Source organism: Rattus rattus, chromosome 4 (genome assembly GCF_011064425.1).
Source record: "Rattus rattus isolate New Zealand chromosome 4, Rrattus_CSIRO_v1, whole genome shotgun sequence".
NCBI lineage: Eukaryota > Metazoa > Chordata > Mammalia > Rodentia > Muridae > Rattus > Rattus rattus.
Window position 1 is genome coordinate 67,768,590 of NC_046157.1, and position 9,040 is coordinate 67,777,629.

Genomic DNA, 9,040 nt, shown 5'->3' on the forward strand with positions numbered 1-9,040 from the left:
GTAATATAAACATGAATCCTTTAAACATTGATACAGTTTTTACCACATGGGCTTTTCTATATCACTAGGCTGTCAAGCATTCATTGCGTATTCATCTGCAAGTCATAAGAAAATAGAGTGACCAGAAAGAAAGCTCCTGCACATAATTTTCATTGAGATTATTGTTTTCTAACTTAAATACAATGAAAATGTTGCTGAAAAGTGTTTTCTCTAGATAAGGGGTCAAGAACATTTTAATCCATAAAGCGCTAGTTTGACAGCAGATAGATGCCTAGAAGACCATCATATGTAGTATGCATTTCTTAGCAGAATTGGTGCTATCTTGACTCTGGTTTTTCAAGAGAAAGGACTGCTAACTTTCAGAATACATATTGAGCTATCTTTTCCATAGAAGTGTATGAAGTTGCTCCCTGAACTGAATTTCAGCAGCTTAAATCAATTGTTTCTTCTTATAAATATTTAACACAATATGTTGCTGGTTCTTAAAAGTGTTACATTTAAAATTTTAATGTAATGGTCATTGACACCTCTAGTATTTCCCAATAGGAAGGAATATATCAGTTATACTATCAACTTGACTTGATACAAATAAAGATTCAGGAAACAGTTTTCTTCCTTTGATCCCTGCTTCACGCCACATGCCTTTAGTTTATCCGTTAATGTTTGCACATACACTAACCTTTCATGTAAGAACATGAAGTTCATATCAAGGACACTTTAGGAATGAAATGTGTTGCCTCACATTAAACAGATATATGTCAGTAGGTCAATGTTTTCTACTGTGGAACCTACAACTACCAGCTGAACTGTTACCACCAGTGAGATATGATGACACATCTGCCCACAGCACTGTGAGTCTTCAGTGTTTGCCCCTTTTCAGGCAGTTTCCTCAGCTTCTTCCCACTGGACATTTACAGGGTTTTTCTCTTGAGTTATAATGTTCAACAAGGTAATTAAAGTTTGTCAGCGTTGGACTCACGAGTTCATACTGTGGGATGCAAATAAGTAAGGCAGGTTCATGGACTATGAACATTGCAGCTGATATTTTAGTAAAAAGCACAATTTTTATTTTAATGAATGTTGAAAAAATTAAGAAACATGTAGATATTTGCATAAGATGAAAATGTTATGAAAAATAGCTCCTTAAAATAGTTTTTGTTACTCTTGAATGTGATGATTTTGTTTTGCTTAGACTCAGACTCATTCACACAAACACACGCACATCACAAAACACACCCATCCACAATTTTTTCTTCAGAATTTTGCAATCTTTGAGCCAGTGTTCTGTTCTGTAATAGTTATTTTTTTAATTTTTGATTTGATACTTAAATAATACCTTAGGTATTTTCTGAACCCTTGCTTTGATATAGATGTTGGAGCAACAACATAGAGTCAAATTATGTACTCTGCCTTTGAAGAATGTTATAGTATATACACTGAAATGATATTTTACTGGACACCTTCAAACCTTCTCTATGTGTCTCCCCAAAAGTCCACCCTGGGCAGCTTTCTAAAAGGGAAAAGAAATACAGCAGTGAAACTATACCATAAGGGGCCTCAAAAGATGTACATAATCCTATTTGTTTTGTAAATAGGATATATGTGAATGTGATATATTTACTCTTGCACAGGGTCTCATGAGGTAGACCAGATGGACTGGAACATGGTGTAAAATTCAGGCTGGCCTTAATCCTCTGAAATAAAGACCTGTTCCTGACTCCTGTGCATAGCACTAGGATTAAAGCATGACTTATGCTACAAGATCAGGTCTGAATGAAACTTCAAATAATGGCACCATGCCCTGAGAGAAGTGAGTTTGTCAGGCAGTAATGAAAAGTAGTTAGAAGAAATGGATGAAATACTAAAGAAGCTTCTGCATTGATACACGAGGTTGGGAAAACTGGCTGGACCTTCCATAGTTCACTTTCCTTTCTACTTCGCCACCCCATAGTCACAGGTGGATTTCTCAGTTACACTGATAATTCTTTCTTTTCTGGACAACAGACAACAACATTAAAGGAAAAACCCCTGACTAGTACTGAAGAATATTCTGGTGTTCTTAGCTGGTTTTAGGAACACCTAAAATTTCATATTACAATAAGTTACTATAAGCAGTTACAGGTTCCCAAGGACCCTGACTTTACCTTCTTATGCTGTTTCATCATTTTAAGACTTTTTTCCCTTATGGTTTACCAACCACATTTTCATCTTCAGCACAAGTTCTTGTGCTGTAAGCAGAATCTGCTGTTATTTTTAGCATGCCTCTGCCAGTGGAGAATGACAGGGAATTTTTGCACGCTCTCTGAATATACTTCCCTGCAGAGCACAAAAGGAAGCACTTACTCTTGGGTCTTTTATTTGTGTTAGAAGCACAGCAAACATAGCACAGGTGGCTATAATTTTACACCACAAGAAGGAAAACACTCTTTCCTCCCCCTTCCCTTCTTGTTTGGCTGTTTTCAATCTGTAAAATAGGGAGTTGGAGGATGTGATGTTTTAAATGGACCAATTGCTTTAAAGTCTCCTCAAGAAAGAATCTAAATTGTCTGTAATTTAATGTAAAGTTGTTGGTGAAGAAGAGCAACTTCTAAATAAAGGTGTCAAGTTACCATAAACGTGACAACCTTGTCCACTATCATTTGTTGCAAGTGGAACTTTATCTTAGTCTGGTTCATTACTGTAAGGTGTACTGGATTACTAAAAGCAGTTCCCACTTAAGATATATTCTTCATCGACATTAGGTCAGTGTCTGTTCTTATAGACTATCATCATTATCATCATCATCATCATTATTATTACTATTCTTGTGTGTGTAGAAGGAATGCCGTGAGGAGGGACACAGCTCTGTAGAGTCAGGTCTCTCCTTCCACATGTATTTCATGTCTGGAGATGGAGCTCAAGTTGCCCGACTCACATGGCAAACACTTTATTTCTGCCAATCTGCCTCTCTAGCCTTGATAATATTTGAAAAACCAACAATTTTGTGTCTACTACAAGACGTTATCTATCTATTCATATTGGATTTCTTGATTTCAAGGGTTATAATGCTAGAATAATCAAAATTGTGAAACTTTACTATAATGATAGCCATAAGGAAAAATGGAATAGAACTGAGAAAGAGATGCATACCCATAAGTCACCTGATGTCTTTGCGTTTACTTACAGGCAATTCTCGGTAAGAAACATGATCATTTTTAAAAGAAATAATGTTGCCAAAGGAATGAATGAGTGTTTGCACACACATTCTAAGCAGGCACCATCACAATTACTATCCAAACTAGACCATACTTAAATAAAAAGGGTTGTCTTATTTATTTTTTGTTCAAAAAAACAAAAAGAGTAAATCAAGTAATTTATAATCAGCAGAGTTCTTAGAAAACATTTTTAAATAAAACATAAAACAATGTTTCTGTAATAAGATATTAAAATTATGCCCAATATAGGGCCTATGCAAGATATGCAAATCTTTGGCTTGAATTTAAAAATATTGTCACTCAACCTGAACTTTTTTTTCCGGAGCTGAGGACCAAACTCAGGGCCTTGTGCTTGCTAGGCAAGCACTCTACCACTGAGCTAAATCCCCAACCCCTGAAAAATTTTAAAATTAAAATTAAATTCCACCACAAAGAATGTATGAATGGGAAATAAGTACATGCAGAAAGGTCCATTGTCTTTTTGTTGTTAAGAGAAGCATGACTACATTGAGATATTGAGTACCTTGACTAGTGTAACTAAAATCAAAAGGACTGATAATCTCAATTATTGATGAGAATTTGGAGCAACTGGGTGTCTAATACTTTGTTAATGCAAGGGCATAATTGTATATTACAATTGAGAAATTTGTAAATTTTATGTACATTTGTATATATTTGATATGATGCAACATTGTTTTCTTAGATATTGATGTGATATATATAGATATAAATCTAGATGCAGATATAGATATATGTATACAAAGAGATTAGTAATATTGTTATATGAGACAATAAATCATATGGGAAAATAGAACTAGTAATAATTAAAATGCCTATGAATGTTAATACACAAATAAGTCAGAGCCTCTATTTGAAATAGATTAATACAGGTCAATAAACAGAATGTACCAGTATAAAATAGTAACAAAGATGGCTTTTAACATTATTTTAAAATGAAATCAATTTCACACATCTCATATTTTTCATTCTCTCTTCATAATTTTTATGTAAGAGCTTTGTATTTACATCATTTGCAACTTCCCTTTCATCACCAAATCTCCTCCCTCATCTCCTCTACTCTGTCTACTATCCATAACCTTGTTTTAGAAATTATTATAGTAGGAATCTATCTATCTATCTATCTATCTATCTATCTATCTATCTATCTATCTATGTATCTATCTATCTATCATCTATCTATCTATCATCTATCTATCTATCATCTATCTATCTATCTATCATCTATCTATCTATCTTTCTATGCATGTATGTATAATTTGCTGAGTCCATCTAGTGATGCTGGCATGTGCATGTATTTAGGGATTACCATTTGGGAGTGGACAGCCTAACCAGGTACTAGTCCCTGGAAAAGAATGGTTCTCCTTTCTAACAGACATTGATAGCCGGTGGTTCTTTACTCTGTGCAAAGTCCTGTGAGATTTCCCATCACAGTGGCATGCCATCCAGTGTTGTCATTCTTCAGATCTCGTTTCACATCTGAACAGTTGAGTTCATGGCTGTACCTTCCCTACCACGTCTAGGAAACACAACCTTAAAACCGATTTCCTGGTTCAGTGTCTTTCCACATCACTCTACCAAGATGTTTTCTGAGCTTAGGTGAGGGGCTGCTGTTGTAGATGTATCAATTGGGGGTGGGGAGCTGATTTATTTAGTCCTTTGAAGAGGTGAAATTCACTCAGTGAATAATATTTGACCAGTGGTGCCTGTGGACTGAGGCTGACAGAACTGATTAGTGGCTGAGGCCAGAAAGAACTATCTCGCACTACTGTTCATCTGTGTCATGAATGTGATGACTCTTAATTCTTCCATAATCTCAATACTCAGCTACCCATTTATTTATTTATCAAACTCATTGAAAAAAATTACGCCACAAAGTATTCTTATCTTTTGCTTCACTTTGAGATGAAGCTTACCTAAATCTATTTTTTCCTACTTTTTTTTCATGAGTTAAGGACAAGTATTAATGAAGCTGTCAGGAGAATCACAGCACTAATATATTCCTTGCTGGAGTTCTGCAGCTGCTTTGTAAGCATCTGAGCAGAATAAATTGAAGAAGAAAATTTAACCAAAACCAAAATCTTTTCTCCCCAAGAAGCATTCATCACACGAGTGCACATAAAATACATGTGTCTCCTGTGCAAATTTGCATATAAAGTGCTGTGGGGAAATTAGAAAGCGTATGGTCTTTTCCCGTTTTTATTGTCTAAGAAATGTTTAAGCCAAATAACCCGGCGTGATTCTTCTAGTTTGACTCTTTTTAGTGGCTTTTACTGTCAGGCAGATGGGAGCTTCTAGCCATGTATTAAAATTGCACTTGTGTATGTTGTTAGAGTGGTTTATATTTATTCATGAAAATGAAATTTTGAGAATTGGCATTTAAAATCAACAAGACCTATCTGTCACAGAGTCGAGAAACAACTGTATCTGTCACTTCAAAAATCACTTTGAAATATGTGGCAGGAAGGATGTCTGCCTGTTGAGTGTTGTGGTACTCAGGTTTGTACAGATGCGTTTATAAGTTCCACATGAAAGGGAGTATAGCATTGTTATAGGGACTGACTTACATGGAGAGAAAACAATGTGACCTTTTCCCAACTCTGCTTAAAAATGGTTAAATCAAAGGGGAATACACACACACACACACACACACACACACACACACACACACACACACACACATATATATATATATATATGACAGTTTAAAAATATATACTTAATAGAGGGCCGTTATATCAGTTCAAAGGTGAAGAACACTGTCTCCCCCTCTAGCGGACCCATCTCTGATTCCCAGTTTCCAGATGGTGGCCCACAACCGTCTGGAACTCCAGCTACCGAGGATCCACACTTGTTCGATGCTCACTTTCACTGGGCACACCGCCACACTTGCAGGAAATCCATTCGTGCATATACAAAACTGAAACAATAGCAAAAAGTCCCCTGAGAACCTGTACGTGTAGTCACTTTCCCAAGCGTCAGTTTCTGCTATAGCAAGCTGAGCCAGCTTCATATGTCTAAATGCTACGTAGACACCTCATAGGTCGGTTCAACACCATACCTGTCAGAACAGTTAAAGAAAAAGAAGCCATGAATCTGAAAGTCCAGGAATGGGTACATTGAAGAGTTTGAAGGAAGAAAAGAAGAAATGGGGAAATGGCGTGATAGTTAAAATATCCAAAAATAGGAAGTTATTTAAAATTTGTATATATGTATTTTTCTAAGTGAAGTTGACAGTAAGAATCCAGAGAAATGAAAAAACTGTATTGTTTACATGTTTTAAAGTATTTCACTCATTCCGACAAACATTTTAATAATCTGGACTCAGCTCCTTCTCCTGGGTTTATATTTCCAGACTGGGGTTGGATTATGATGTATTTTATGGGGAACATTTTGATATACTGAGTATTTTATCTGAAATGTGAAAATATATCACATCACTCAATGCATGAGATTAAGTGGGTAGAATCATAGAAATAACTCAGCATATATGTGTGCTACACTCTGAAACTGCTTGATTCTGACAGTCGAGCTTTTAGTCGGTTTTGAGGAAACACTGCTGTAAGATACAGGTCATGAAATCAAAATTTTTGATCGTTAGAAAACTTCAAAAAATATTTTAAGTAAAACTTGCGTTTTCATTTATTCGCTTGTCTTGTTCGTTCATTTTGGGAGTTAAACCTCGGGGATAATCACTTGTGTGGTGAGCACTTGTGTAGCCCTGCAGGTAAAATGTCAACAGGACTCCAGCACAGCCTCAGGAAGGCGAATCCGTGCAAATGATTTGCAAACTCTCCTGAGCACCTGTCTGAAAAGCCATGTGGTGTGGTGCGAGCTATTCCTCCTCTGTGGTTCCTGTAACAGGACAGCTATCTACCCTGACTCTCAGGTTATATGTCTAATGTGTCCAACGGCAAGAAAGGCAATGGTTAAGGAAGAGTCTCATTGTTTATATTCGCAGATGCCATCCAGGAACACTGCATTCGTGCATCTTTATTTTTTCATTCTATTTTATCTCTATTTTATTAGACATTAGCCTCCCTCCTATAGTTACATACTGGAGTTGTAGTTCTTAAGCATATTCAAAAGAACAGACGAAGTCTAATCATGTGAGAGATTTTCAAAGCCATTGGACGAAGGGAGTCTTGAAATACTATAGATATCCTAAGATTATTTTTCATTAACTAACAGATGACACAATAGGAGAGAGCTTGGTCAGAAGGGATTAGATAATCTTCCTACCATGGAATCTTTATCTACATCACTGTGTTAAAACAAACTGAAGCTCACAGTTCCAAAATTCTGAAATGAATTGCTTTCCCCAGTACATAAAGAATTATGGAAATAGTCAGTGAGATTTACAAATGAATTTTTTTATTGTTTATTCATTATGCATTTTAGATGCATTTCAAAATTCATGAGAGCTGATGACATTTCTAACCCTGTTATATAGCGTTTGTGTAGCCCTCATCTACTCTTATCGACATTTTGATTTCAATACTGAATTTCTTGAGGTGTTCGTCCAATTTAATAAATAGGTTAATTTTAAGAATTCTTCCCCAGTAGCAGTGGTGTAGCTTTCTTAAATACTGCACTTGAAGAGTTACAGTGTTACACAAAACTATATCTCTGTTGCCATAACTGTTCTGTATGTTTACATGTGGGGCCTGATCTCCCCCCACCCCCACAGTTCCTTACCCTGGTCTCTTTTTACCCGCATGTACCTGATGCTTCTCCACTCTACTGAGAATGCACTTTGTGACCATACAGAATTTCCATATAGTTAGATTCCCATTTATAGTCACATTTTTAAGTCTTGGTCTCTGTCTCTTCTACTTTTTTCTCTCCTACTTCCTCTGCACTCCCTTTCTTTTCTATCCCTCTCTTGTTCTTTATTACTTCTTTTACCCTCCCACTAAGAGTTTTAACAAAGGTTTTTGATCATTTAGAGAAGTCAGCCTACTCTGCCTGTCCCAGAGTGTTGATGGAGGATGAGAAGTGACCAGAAGGTAGCCCCTTCGCTTCTAGACAGAGGATTACCATTTTGTTTCTCATTGTTGTCAAACTTAGACAAAACATTAGTTCCTTCTATAGAAGGCCAGGCATGTCTCTCATAAAAGCATGAGGTTTCCCCCTAGTCTCTATCAACTGTAATACCTCTGGTGAACATGCACTAAATTAATGATAAGCTGGGTTTTCTACATTTATCCAGTGCTGTCCATAATTTTTTATCTTGATCTAATGTCTAGAATTGTTATGGAATAAATATAATAAAAATACAATAATTTTACAATTCAGGCTAATTTGCACAGATGTGGGTAAATAAACACCTAGTAACAGTTATGTGTTCATTCTAATAAATGGAGCCATGAACTTTGTGCAGACTTTCTAATTTTATCTGGACCCAAAGTACAATGTAGATAGTTATTTTTTCTCTAGTCTACATACAAATCCTTCCTGAAATGCATATTAAAGACTGGTTTTGAATTAGCTGACCTTGAGGATGACTCTATCCTTATAAAAGTATTGATTCATTTGTGGTTTTTCTTTTGAAATGTCCACTCCTCAGTTATAAAAGTGGAAGTAATTCCTATGAAAAACAAAAACAAACAAAAAAGCCATCAGGACTAGAAAAGACAAACAAGAAACAAGGCAAACTTGGAACGCTCAAATTGGCTGTTTCAAGCCTACCAACTGTCATAATTGTAATTGCCATAACAGCTGGCATTAGTTAACTGCTTACTAAATCATCATCACCTTCAAAGGACCACTATTATTTCACTGGAGAGAAGACAAAGGGTCAGAATGCTAATCACATTTGCTAGACT